Raw genomic sequence first — 13,924 nt, 5'->3', positions numbered from 1 at the left:
GTTTGGATAATATTACATTTTATGCCGTTGTTAAATTTAAAATCGACGCATATTTTGTAATATTATTCATTATCTTCAATAATGCATCAATGCATAAGTATTGGAGGAGTCTTTTCCTACAAAGGTTGGATTTTTGACTTTAAAATATTTTTTTCTTCGTATGATAAATTTACTATTGTTTCCGGGGTTTTTTTTTTTTCACGAAGATTGTATGTGTCTGTTCCTATCTGTTTATGTTGATCATGAACTAGCATTAAATTAATTCGAAGTTTAATGAAAATTCTTTAAAAGGAGCAAATATAGTACTTGTGATAGGTCTAAAATTGTGTTAAGCCAACTTTTTATTTTATTTTGTTGGGGATTTTCTATGAGTGTGTATATTCTTGAAATGATTTGAAATTTTGTAAAAATATCTTTTGTAAGTCTTGGTTGTGATGTGGGAGTGTTTTGTTGGAAGCTTCTTCAGTTATACAAAATTGAAGCCAACTTGAATGAAATTTGCGACTTTGAATTTATTTGCATGCGGATGAAAAATTAATAAATAAAACTGAAATTTATAAATTGTATTGAAAACTCTGTTAATGAAATTAGTTGGCTGTAAAGTAATAATTTAGAAAAACTTGTTAACTTTCGTCTTGGAAAATAACTATATTGAAAGAGTTGTATTTTGAATATAAGAGTGGGAACATTTTTCATCACTTTGGTAAATGAATGATAAATAGTAAAACGCGTGAGAATATGTTAAAGTAAAATAAAATATTATTGGGAAAATGAAATAGTCAAAGTGATTCAAATTCATGAAAATTTTGTTTTATTCTAACAAGAGTGCTTGTATGAAAAAAAAATAATAAAGTAAAATACTATGCGATGAAATGACTAAGTTAAATACTAATCAAAAAATAATTATTGGAGTTGATTAAATAAAATGTGATAAATTAAATGAATCTCTTGAAAAGCATATGTAGTGATGAAATGTAACTTGAGTGCGAAATTTGCTTACTGGAAAAAATTAATTAAGTTGATTTTTAAAATTCGTGAAAATTTGTTAATGATAAGTGTTAATTACTACTAAGAGTAAATTGATTGCAAGTTTTGAAATTCGTGCAAAGAATCAAAGTTGTAAAAATGATAAAGTTTGAAATGCATGAAAAAGAAAATCAAAATTCGAAAAATATTTTAAGTGTAAATATGTATGAAAATACAATTGAACTCCTAAATGATGAAAAAAATAGTTTAAGTTGGAAAAATGATAAAGTCGATTACACTTGTAAATGAATAAAAGATGAAAAAGTAATTAGAAATCAAAAGGTATAAAAATAAACTAAGTCTACAAATTGCTAAAAATAGACAAAAGAGCTTTAAAATAGTCAAAGACCTAACTAGAAAAAAATAATCGAAATCCTAAATGTATGGATGTGAAAAAATTTCCAGTCCAAAAATGCATGAAAGAAAAATCTAACTTGTGAAAAATATTCAAAGTCTGAAATGATTAAAAATAGTGAAAGACTAAGAGAGTGAGAAAATAATCAAAGATTAAAAGACTTTAGAATAGTCTAAGACTAAAACGGTAAAATAATCCTCGAACTCTAAAATGCTTGAAAATAAATCAAAACGCGTGAAAATATCCTCGTAAAAGTTTGTGAGAAAAAACAACTAAGTCCAGTATGACCGAAAATAAATAAAATTCGCGGCAAAATATCTAAAAACGGAAAATATTCAAAGTTCAAATATGTAGGAAAATAATTGAAGATCAAAAGACTGGAAAATAGTCTAAGACCTAAATGAAAAAAAAGGTTGATAGGGTGTATTTAATACACCTGGTTGGTTGGTGGGACCATCATCTTTTAATTAATTATTTTTGTGAAAACCTTCGTTACAAAGAAAAAATCACGGAAAATATTCTAAGTACAAAAACGCGGGAAAATATCTAAAACGCGCGAAAACTATTCGTAACCTTTCACGGTAAAAATGACAAAGTCCAAAAAATGCGGGAAAATATCTAAAACGCGGTGGTCACCTTCTTCAAGTTCGAGGCGCAACCCCAAGGTCATCCCCAAGGTCGGAGGGGGAGTGGGAGGCGGCTATGAGCCGGATTGCAGATGCATAGCCGCAGTGCCGCCGGCTGTCGCAGAACTGTCCTTTTTCCCCTACTCGTGTTCGAGCTTGCTACTGTTATTTTGTTTTTCAAAGCGTTAACAGTACTTAAATGATTTTAACAAACTGAATAATGATATTTTGGACATTATTTGAAAAAAAAAATCAAACAATTTTGATTTGGAATTTATTTTGGTCAAAAAAAGTTTGTTTTGCGCATTTTATTCAAAAATTTTGCTTGTTTGCGAAAAATGGAATTTTACTCAGAAACCAACAAAGATAGGTCCATAATCATATTTAGCTTTTATGAAGCACTTGGTTTGTTGCGTCGATTGCCACTTTTTTCAGTGTTTTATCTCAAATAGTTCGCGAGTTATGAGTGTTTTAGAAAACGGTTCCCCCACTGCTTTCCCCCCTCCCCCGGGGTTGTCGACCACCCAGGGGGGCGACGACATGTGGGTTCATAATCACCATCGTGCCTGTGACAATAATCAAAAATAATATTGCGTCAGCCTTTCCATGCATGCTCAACCCCCTTCAGATCCTGGACTAAGAGTAAAGAAATTTCATGGAGAGGTGCCGCTATACTAAGAAATTGAAACCGGAAGTTGCACCGATGTATCCCAACATTCTTAGCTTCTTGCTAAATATCATGAGATACATTTGGATTCAAAACATTCCATTATCGAATCTCAATTGGTTGTCAGTTTAAACTCAGATTGGTTGCAAGTTTATGAAGCACGTTTTTGAAATTGCATTAAAACATGAATTAAAATATAAACCAATTCGCCAGCTGCTTTATTCGATCCCCTCGTAAGATTATGAAAACTATTCTCGCGAAACGATCATGCTATCATGCTACCCCGCCCTTCCCCTCCCACCCATCATTGCACCGCTGTATCCCATAATTCCGGCTTCAATTTCATCTCTTTCTTACCATAGACGGGGTCTCTCTATGTTAATTTCTTTACTCTATGATGATAACGGTCATTTTTGGAAATTCTTAGTAATATTTCATGTTCCGATGAGCTTATTCATCAATCTAAACCTTTTTTCGTTCAATCCTCTCACGGTGTGTGTGTATTAGGATATCCCCAAAAAATCGAAAGTTGATTTTTAAATTCGCACATCCTCTTATATTTTTCCTTTTACGTCAAAGCAATTGTGAAAAAAAGTTTCATATAATTTGAACAACGGCAAACAGTGCCGTCTGAAAGTGTAAACCAGCACTTGTAATGCTAGGCAAAAAAAAAAAAAAAAATCATTTTTTTTTCTAGAACCTCGAAATTTCTGCTGAAAAAACATTACTCCTATACATCACATGTAGGACAAAATCATTTATTCAAATTTAAAAACATTTAGGTATCCTACGCTTGACCTAAAAAATTTATAATTTTCTTCAAAAAATGATTTTTTTATTAAGCACTTTTATTATACTTTGATTGTCACGTAGTAATCTGAGGTCTAGTTGTGCTTATATCTCAGCAACTAGACCACTTAGAGACTCCGGGATTTCACCAAACGATTTGCTTAATCATAAGGTACAACTTAACGCTGAAAAATTAAAATTCTAAAACAAAATTATTATTTCGGTTAGAATGGAAAACAGCAAATTTCATTTAATTTCTCCATTAAATGTTTAAATATAAAACCCGTTGCTACAAATTTTCTTGCCTTGTGACCGTAATGTTATTAGAAATCATAATGAAAATTTTAAATCAAGGCTTCTTCTGGTTTGAAAACGAAAAACTTTAAAATAACAGATTTTTTTTTTGAAAAATACTAAGCACTTTTCATAATGCACTCAAAATGACAAAATAACTTTTCTGGGTCAGAAAGGACAGTTTAAGTATTCCTGTAGTTTTCAATTGTTCCAAGAAAAAGACTTTTCAAATGAAGAAAAGTGCGCTCAAGTCATTTCAAACTAAACTTTCCTATTAAGAAAAATATGCATATTTCAACACTCAAAATTTATGATTGAAAGCTAGATAATGATAAAACATTCTCTACATGACTTGAGCCGCACTTTTCTTCGTTTGAGAAGTCTTTTTCTTGGAATAATTGAAAACTACAGGAATACTTAAACTGTCCTTTCTGATCCAGAAAAGTTATTTTGTCATTTTGAGTGCATTATGAAAAGTGTTTAGTATTTTTTTTTTAATTGTTATTTGATATATATTTGTTAAAAATTTAAGGTAAATTTTACGAAATTATCACGCTGAAAAATATAAACAGTAAAGTAGGTAATTAGCAGAGGTACATTTGAAGTGTGGGGTATAGGGGCAACGTTTTATTGAACAGAAACTTCGAGTTTCTAAAAAAGTTTTTTTTTTTTTTTTTCGATTTGGCCTGCATACAAGTGCTGGTTCACACTGTCAAACGCATGTCGGCACGGGTTGCCGTTGTTCAAATTATGTAAAACCTTTTTCACAATTGTTTTGACAGAAGAGGAAAAATATAAGAGGGTATGCGACTTGAAAAATCGACTTTCATTTTTTGTGGGACACTAGTTAAGCTTTTTATTTACTTATTTTTGGAAAAGTAGCGAAGTAGCGACTACATTTCAAAAGTAGTTTGTAGTTGCTACATTTTTTAAAAAAAGTAGTTGTAGTTGATTACATTTGAAACAAAGTAGTTTCAGGTGTAGTTAACTACATTTGTAACAAAGTAGTTGCAGTTGTAGTTTGCTACAAAAAAATAAAATAAAATGAGTTTTTTTCAACCACTGATTCGAACACACTCGATTCAACACTGCAACGCCCTTTTGGAAGAAAAAAGTACTGCAACAAAAATTCAGAAACTACTGAGTGGTAATAATAAGCAAAACAAGTTAATAAATAAGCATACTTACTATTTATTAAGATAAAAACAATGTTTTGTAACAGGAATTATATAGGATTGTTCACAAGATATCGAAAATTATATAAATAAGTTTTCACATCTTTCTTAACTAAGAACTGATCCACTGTCTTTTGTTACAAACGCGTGTAGAGTTTGAATAAAGCATGGTCCACACAAACGCTTTACCGATAATATTTCATCTGGGAGTGGTGTCACGCTGTTGCTCCAAATGCGCCATGATGTTTGTTATCTTAATATATAAAAATCTTCTGTGCGTACGTTTGTCACCATAAAGCTTTTAAACGGCTGGACCGATTTTGATCAAATTTTTTGTATGTAATTAAGTTGTGGCAAGCATGGTTTCGAAGCGCGATGGATAGAATTGGAAACGTTTTTGTTAATTAATTAATTAATTTAAACATTGATGGTAAAATCTCCCAAATGATTAATATTTATTTTAACCTATTGTTGAGCGAGAACTGAAATAAATATTTAACCCGTTGCCAAGGGATAATAAGAAAGCCACCTCCGCATTTTATAATGAAATTTCCTACTTAACTGTGATATGTCAATTGAGAATAGATAAAACGTAGAGAGAGTGAGAGAGAAGCCTTTTCATTTCTTGAAAGCAACGATTTTAGATCCCGTGATATATTTTAAAGTAAAGTACTGCAAGGTTCAGGCAAAACGTCCTTCTCTCATCGTAAGTTGAACCATGTGACCGGATCGGTGTTTTAGGTTTTCCTAACCAAATGATCAGAAAGTACCGTATCGAGCAACATTTGTTTCTCGGTTGAAATCTATCTGAGTTTTGGCACCAATGTCAAGAATACTTTAAAGATTATCTAACTAATCAGTACATTATTAAAGAAAAAGATGATGGAATTAAAAGACGAAACACATTTTATTTTCGTTCAGATAAATTACAACAGAGTAGTTCTCTACACAAAAGATCAGTGTAATGGAAGATCTTTATCTTTGGTGGAAAGAACAAATAAGGCAATATATGAAGCTTAAAAAGTTTTGGTTCAAAAGATCGGACCACTAATCGGTCGGAGTTGGCTTCTCTCACTGATCGGCGGGATTACAGTAACGTGGTGGCTTGGCGACTTTGGCTATAAACAATAGAGTTGCGCGATCATTTGTTTACATTTTAAAGATGCTGTTAATGTAGTTAAAAGTATTTTTTGTCTATTTGGCGAAATATTTCAAATTGCAAAGAATTGTTTTTCGTTTTTAAAGAGTTTTTTATAGTCATTTTAGTTGAAGAATGTGTTTATTTTACATCGGGAGGAGGGATGAGTGATTTTCGCTTATTCAGAGAACTCTTTTTACCATTATCATTTTTTAAAATGATATAATTTCGATTGTTTCATTCATTTTCATACGGGGGATGTTGCATCAAGATTTCACGTTTGTTCTAGATTGGTAGTTAGATTTCTACACGTTATATCTGAGGGCACTTTTTATTTTTTGAGTATGGCTGAAAGAACAAACCATCAAGTACGAGAGAAAAAATAGTTAATAAAACAACTGCTCAGTGGGCATTGGATAAATCAAGTTGAATAGACATACGAATTCTGACACCATAGCAGCTTAAAACATTTTTGAGCAATCACGATTGCTTATTGTTCTCATTTGACTGTTTTGGCGTTACGCTGATTTTTCCCACCGCCACCCTCCGCACCATCACCGTGGACCGGCTGGCTCCTCACGATGCTGCTCCTATAGCAAAAGTCGTCTCCGGGTTGCATCCATGTCCTACACACACGCGCATACATACACAACTACACACACACACAAACACTTACACACACGCATACATACAGATACCCACACATACACACACACATACACAACTACCCACGCATTCATGCATGCACACAGACAAACACATATGCCTACACACACATACACATACCCCCCCCACACACATACACATAACCCGTACACACTAACACACACGCCTACATACACACACTCGTGATTGCGAAAAACATAATTTGAATTCAAGATGTCAAAATTCAATAATTTTTTTAACATTTTTTTTTTCTCAACAGAACGGTTCAAACACTTGATAGTTTATTGAAATTTTTTATCTTTTCAACTTATAAAGTTTGATCAGAACAACGTCTGTCGGGTCCTACTAGTCTTACTACTATTATATATGCAAAAGTTTGTCTGTATGGATGTTTGTTACTCTTTCACACAAAAACTACTGAATGGATTTTGATGAAACTTTACAATAATATAGCTTATGCATCAGAATAACACATAGGGTAGTTTTCGTCCCATAATAGGGGGAAAACCCCCTTAGGGGGGCAATAAAACACAATTTTCGTATAAATTCTCTAATATGGGGATGAAAAAATACTTGCACATATTAACATCATATGTCCATAGAAAGCTCTGATTTTTCTGCTGAAAATGGCACCTGTACGAAATTTCTAAGTAGAATGAAAAACGAGTTATGAGCTTTTTAGTTCCATGTTCGAAGGCTTTCCTCAACTCAATACAATACTTATTGTATCATCTCAACTCCATGTTGACAGCGACTATTGTTGTGTTGCTTACGTTAGGATTAAGCAGAAAATTCATATTACACACACATCTCTCGATTATTTTCGGAATATTTTTATTCAATACATCTATTGACAATTAAAAACAGCGTTTTGAAATTTGACGTACTAAATAAGGTGAGGTAGAAAACAAAAAACTAGATTGGAAAGCTAAGCAGAGAAGCTAGATTCTAGCTTAAATTAGCGTTGTTATTCGGGAGAAAAGGTGAGGACGCTTACAGAGACAAGCAATGTTTATGAAATCAGATCGGGGGGGGGGGGGGGGGGGGGGGGCTTGTCATAGAATAATAAATAGGTTCACCCAAAAGGCGACAGTAATAGCCTGCATTAGTTGCCCTTCTTCAATAATGTCAGGAATGGCAGTAATGTTGTCTAGTGATGCATGTTCGTTGTTTCCTTTCATCAGGTTCGTTTTCTGCAGCTTCTCTTCCTGCCATATTTTTTGTAGCCCACTCATTCACTTGAGTGTGCAAATTGTGCATGAAGCTGTCTCAAAATTTCAGACGGTTTGGTGCCCTCTTTTGGAAGAAATTTAATAATGATGCATTGTGCAACTCTTGCTCACTCATGGTGTATTGAAGCAGCCCAGATCTCCAATGTACGTGTGAGCACAAAAAAAAAATTCTTCAGACATCCCCACCAACATACTGGCAAAGCACCACCTTGGATTTCTTAACAATAGCAGTGTTCAAGTAAATTTCGGTTTATATTTGATCAGCCCTCATAGCATAGCTCAAATATGGATATTAGCAAGAGATCGTGTACGAAGTTTGTCCGGAAAATACGTATAAATAAGTCGGGGTGACGTATCACGGAGTTGTGGAGGTGCCGCCAAGTAGCACTGCTGTGCTTCTGTAGCCAATCCCCTCAACCTTCAGTTTCAGTCAGAGCGCTCTGCGTGTAGGTATGAGTGTGCGGCTGCTTATTGAAAGTTACCCTTTTTCACCTGCCGTTGGCATGGAGCTCTCTCCAATTGAGGAACAGTGCATCAAAACCAAGTTTCTTGCAAAGCTAGGCAAGAATGCCCGTGAGATTTTTGAGTGTTTGAAACAAGTTTACGGTGACAATTCTATGAATGAATCAACCGTGAACAAGCATTTAAAAAGGTTCTGGGAAGGCCGAAGAGACGTGAAAGGAGACCTTCCCCCAGGACGCCCCTCCACATTGAGTTCTAATGAAAATGTTGAATGAATTCGGGCTTGTGTTCTTAAAGACTGTAGATTGACAGTCAGAATGATAGCTGACGAGCTGTCAATCCTCAAAACAATTGTTCACAAAATTCTGAAACAAACTCGTTGCACATGAGTTTTTGGCATGAAGCTCAGTCACCCCGACAGACCACGCGCCTTATTCACCCGGTTTAGCTCCTTGTGACTTCTTCCTGTTCCTGATATGCAAAATGGTGCTTTGGGGCGGTACTGAAGGCTTTGAGAAATGTTATCAACAGTCGAAACGGCGTTGGCAGAAGTGCATCTTGTCTCAGGGCGAGCACTTTGAAGTACCGTATTGTAATACCTGAATAATTGTAAAATAAAGTTATAATTCTTATTTTCTGGACAAACCTCCTATGTAAGACTTGTATAATGTTCAGTTATGCACCTTTTCTGGTTACAAATCAGCTGTCCCATTTGAATGTTTCATATTACATTACAACCATTAAACAAGTGTGGCAGTGAATATTTTTTAATGAGAATTAGTGAAATACCATCTTTTCTTTTATAAGACTCATAATAATTTTGAACCCCATCATACACTACTTCATAATGTAACAAAGTCAATTTTCTCAATTTTGAAAATATAGAGGAGGGAAATTCTTCCTCTCATAAGGAAAATTCGACAAATCACTAAAAATTCTAAAACATTTTATTCATGTTAGAAGAAAGTCAAAAACACAACAATTTAAATAGTACTCACATAAAGCAAAAAGTTTGCCAACTAACCAAACAAATTTTCACTCAGTCATGCGACAAAGATATACTACAAATGTGAACTATAAATAAATAATTTTACATTCAATCATTTATAAAACAAGGTACTTCCACAAATCTAAGAATAATTTTTAATTTATATAATTTAGCACATTTAACACCGAATTCCCCTTCTGTCGACATTCAAAGTACTGAAAAAGTTAAATACACATATCACAGCAGCTTTTTTGAAACAGTTTTCATTTTATTGGGAACATTTATGAAATGAAATTGAGTTTGACAATCCCAGTTTCTGTTTGATTACTGAAATGCATGTTTCCCAATAATCCAAAAGTACAAAAATATGCAATGCAATTAATTACATTCACAGATTCAACAAGGAGGCAGCAAAGCCAAAGAAGAAATTGTAATTTTAAACAAACATAACTCAGTACATCTATTTGGTGTAATTTTTCATAAATAATTTTACCTTTATATGACTAAAGTTAGGGAAAACAAACTGTCAGCGCTGTAATGCTGTGGTTAGGATCTAGGTAGCCTTTACAAAACTGTCAGGTTAGGTTTGCCCTAATTGTCGTGTAAAATATAACCTAGTCAAGCCTTTTTACAAATAAGTTCAAAAAATATTTAAAATAATGTCTTAAAAAAACCTAGTTAGTGCTTTAGTTACGCAAAAAATATAATTGAGAGAATACACTCTGAATTAAATTTTTCATTACGGAACTTTCTTTCCCAATAAAGTATGAATTCAGATTAATTCTGTGTATGTGTGTGTGTGTGGGGGGGGGGGGTTAATAGGTAATTTAAATTAGAAAGGAGAATCTTTATTGTAATGTGCATTAAATTACTCACACATTTTTATGAATCAAAAATAACTTTTTTTAAAAAGTTTTGGGGAAATAATTAGTGGAAAAGACATTTACTGTATTTCTGATGCTTATAATTCCAAAGTATACCCAAACCTCTTTTTGCGTGGCTAAAAGGGACCGCATAAAAAAAACGCATAAAAAAAAGTTCATTCGTTTTATAAATAACTTCATCCATTTTATAAAGACTTTCGTCAATTGAGTCCCAATCCGATTGAAATTTTCACACACCACACAAAAAAAGTCGCACAAAACCGCACAAAAAGAGGTTTGGGTGTATTGGTTTTTTTTACTCATATGAAGAATGACATACAAAATGTGACACGAAAATTACCAAAGGGGGGGGGGGATTTGCCTAGACTTTTAAATTATTTCTCAAAATTACAATTTATAAGTTAATCTGAAACATGCTAATAAATAACTAAATGTCATCTTTATAAGAACAACAAAAGATTATCGCTGACCAGTGATACAAAAAATAACTACTACAGCATTTTTATTATATTAAGGTATATGTTGCTTAACAATTATGGATAAAACCAAAATAGCATTTATATTTGTTAGCCTTCATACATTTTTAAGGGTTAGCAGCTATAAACATTTATTGCAGAACAATGGCTGCTATAAATCCAAACTAAATTTAAGAAATAAATTTCAGAAGAAAAAAATAAAAATATTAAAATACAAGCATGAAAATGCAACATGAATATTCTCTGGCCTCATTTAGCAGCTGTAAGTTTCATATCACTACCTTTTATTTTTAAAATAAGCTTTCCAAACAATGGCATTCTGAAAATTCTCAGAGGGAACAAGTGGTTGGGCTCACCAACTAGTCCATTCTAGCACACAGGCTTGAAAAAGACATATATATATTTTGTGTTTTTGGAGATTTCATACAAAACAAGCTCATTCTTTTTCGTCTTGATTCATTGCAATAAAAGCTTATTTAGGAATACTTTATAATGATAGTAGCGTGCATTATAAATAAAAAGCAGAGAAAGAGAAAAAAAAGTTAAGTACATTTATAAGGAATACATAGAATTTCTACTCGGTAGCGTAAACATTACATAAAATGCATCCAGATTTTCATCAGTTTTCCCTGTTTTGTGAAATATTCAATTGACAAATTACTTTCTTTGTACAAATGAAGCAGTGAGAAGTAAAGGGATGTAAGTGGACATTTTCAAGTTTTGAGTAAAATGACTTTAAAGATAATGTCCTCGGTCATCACCTACCAGGGATACTAATACTATATCTTGCCCCAAGATAGAGGAAGGGTTCACCTTCAATTTTTACTGGTTATCTTTAAATTTTTAATCCTGCCACTTACATCCCTTTGCTTCTCACTGCCTCAAATGTAGAGCATAATTTTTCCAAATTCAAAATATACAATTAGTAATAAAAGTATGGCTAAGTTCAACATCAAACAGTCACACACATTAATTCTTACAAATGAAGGGAAACCTGGATTAACCAAAGTGATCATATTAACAACGGTAAATCGAAATTCAACTCAAGTAAAATTTTCTGAAACTATAAGAGAACTCCGGGGACATTGAAGTGATCTTGTTGACTTACCAGAAGATAAAATTCAAGAAAAGTGACAGAGGTTAAAAGAGCTTTGAATAATCGAGGTTCCACTGCATGTCTTTGTGACTCCCTGAAAAGTATATGATTAAAAAGGAAGTTCTAATAGAGTGAATGAAAATTCTAGCCACCAGAATATTTTTGTAATTCCTCTAAGAGTATAATGTTAAAAATACTAACGTAAACAAACAAATTAAACTAAAATTACAATAAAAAACTAGAGGCAGCTTAAAGTGAAACAAGAAATATAATATACATAAAACAATCAACTTCATGAATAATAGTCATTACTATGGTTGGGACAAAACTAACCTGGCAGCGTCCTAATGCAATTACGATCCACCTAGCCTTCACAATGCAGCCAAGTTAGGTTTGTATCAACTAGATTTTGATGATCATGTGCATGCATTTTACATGAAGTCAGTGCATAATGCATCTTAGAATGGTGGAAATACAATATAAAAGACAGTTAATTGTCGAATAACACATTTAAACCACCCTATATTATGAATATTGCATAGTCAAATCAATGAGCGCAAACACTGCATAGTGAATAATGAATGTAATGATTTCTAAAAACTTTTAGCATAAAAACATAAGTAGAAAGCAATATCATGTAGCTTCAACAATATATATTTCTCATTACGTTAAACTATAAAAATACACAAATAAATAAAATTCTAAAATAAACACGTTCAGCCAAGATTAAAGCTATAGTCACCAGAAAGATATTGGAGATGGCATTTTACCAAACAAACAATACTTTCATTATTTAACAATTCAAAAGTATGTTTGTACTTAGGCTATTTTTATTTCATTGTGCTCTAGTTTTTTCATATTGAAAATCAGAAAACATTTTCACAAAACCAAACTAAAAAAAAAAAAAAAAAAAAAAACTAATAATAAACATAAGTGCATCCTTTTTTATCTCATAATTATTAGAAAACATATCCACAAAACCCAACGTTAAAATAAAAAATAATACTAATATCAAAACTTGGTGCATTTTTTTCCATCTCAAGAAATATAGTATTACTCCTCTTCTCAAAAGAAAAATGCTGTTTATTCTTAAGAAGTAACATTAAACGAGCTCCTAATTACTTTGATACTGAATACCATTTTTCATCCAAAAAGATACATTTATCGGAGATGAAATTAAGAGCAAGCCCATTCTTTCTTCAACCATTTAGACAGCTAATTAAACTTCATCATTATTTCGTTTTAAAATTACAATACACAATCATGTTTTTTCGTCATCTTGAATCTTCTAAATTGTATAAAATAAATCAGTAATTCAAAAAAATACAATCAAGATATTAAAACATGATCGTTTAACTATTTCAGTTTCCTTTTTCAAAAAAAAAATTACGGAAGATTCAAAATGCTATTTACGAACAAGAACTAAAAATTTTGCAATATGTAGACAACTTTATAAAATTATACTAAGGACTGTGCTAAGAATAGAGTAGGGTTTTCTTGGATTCAAACTTGTGTAATTTTGACCAAATTATCACAAGTATAATAAAAACTTTAATTCAAACTATTCATCATAAAAAGTGCATATTAATTGAATATTATCAGGATTTTTTTTAGTGTCATTTCATCATTTTTTTCAAAACTGATCAAATTCCAAAAGGAGATACTTCAAAAAGCTAGTTAGTGTATTTTTAACACTCCAGTTCATGTTTTAAAAATGAAAACACTTGAAATGGGTTAACTTTGTTCCAACTATGGAATTGAAAAAAGCTAAAGTGGCAAGACATGAATTTTCAATGAAAACAAAATACATTCTTTGAAGTTACAATAAAAGTTCCAGTGGAAAAAGAATAACAGAAAAAAAAATCGAATGCTTGCCCCATAGCTTAAGTTTTTTGAAGTAGTAAATTAAAAAACACATGAATGCAATTAACATTGCAAATTTATCTACAAAAAACTTTTTCATACAAACAAAACCAATTCTTGTAAAAGAATACATTAAAAATAAATGTATAAACTTGATTTTTTTTTTTTTGAAATAAAACATAAGAAA

The sequence above is a fragment of the Uloborus diversus genome, chromosome 8 (assembly GCF_026930045.1).
Source record: "Uloborus diversus isolate 005 chromosome 8, Udiv.v.3.1, whole genome shotgun sequence".
In the NCBI taxonomy this organism is placed as follows: domain Eukaryota; kingdom Metazoa; phylum Arthropoda; class Arachnida; order Araneae; family Uloboridae; genus Uloborus; species Uloborus diversus.
Note: the sequence above shows the minus strand (reverse complement) of the source record.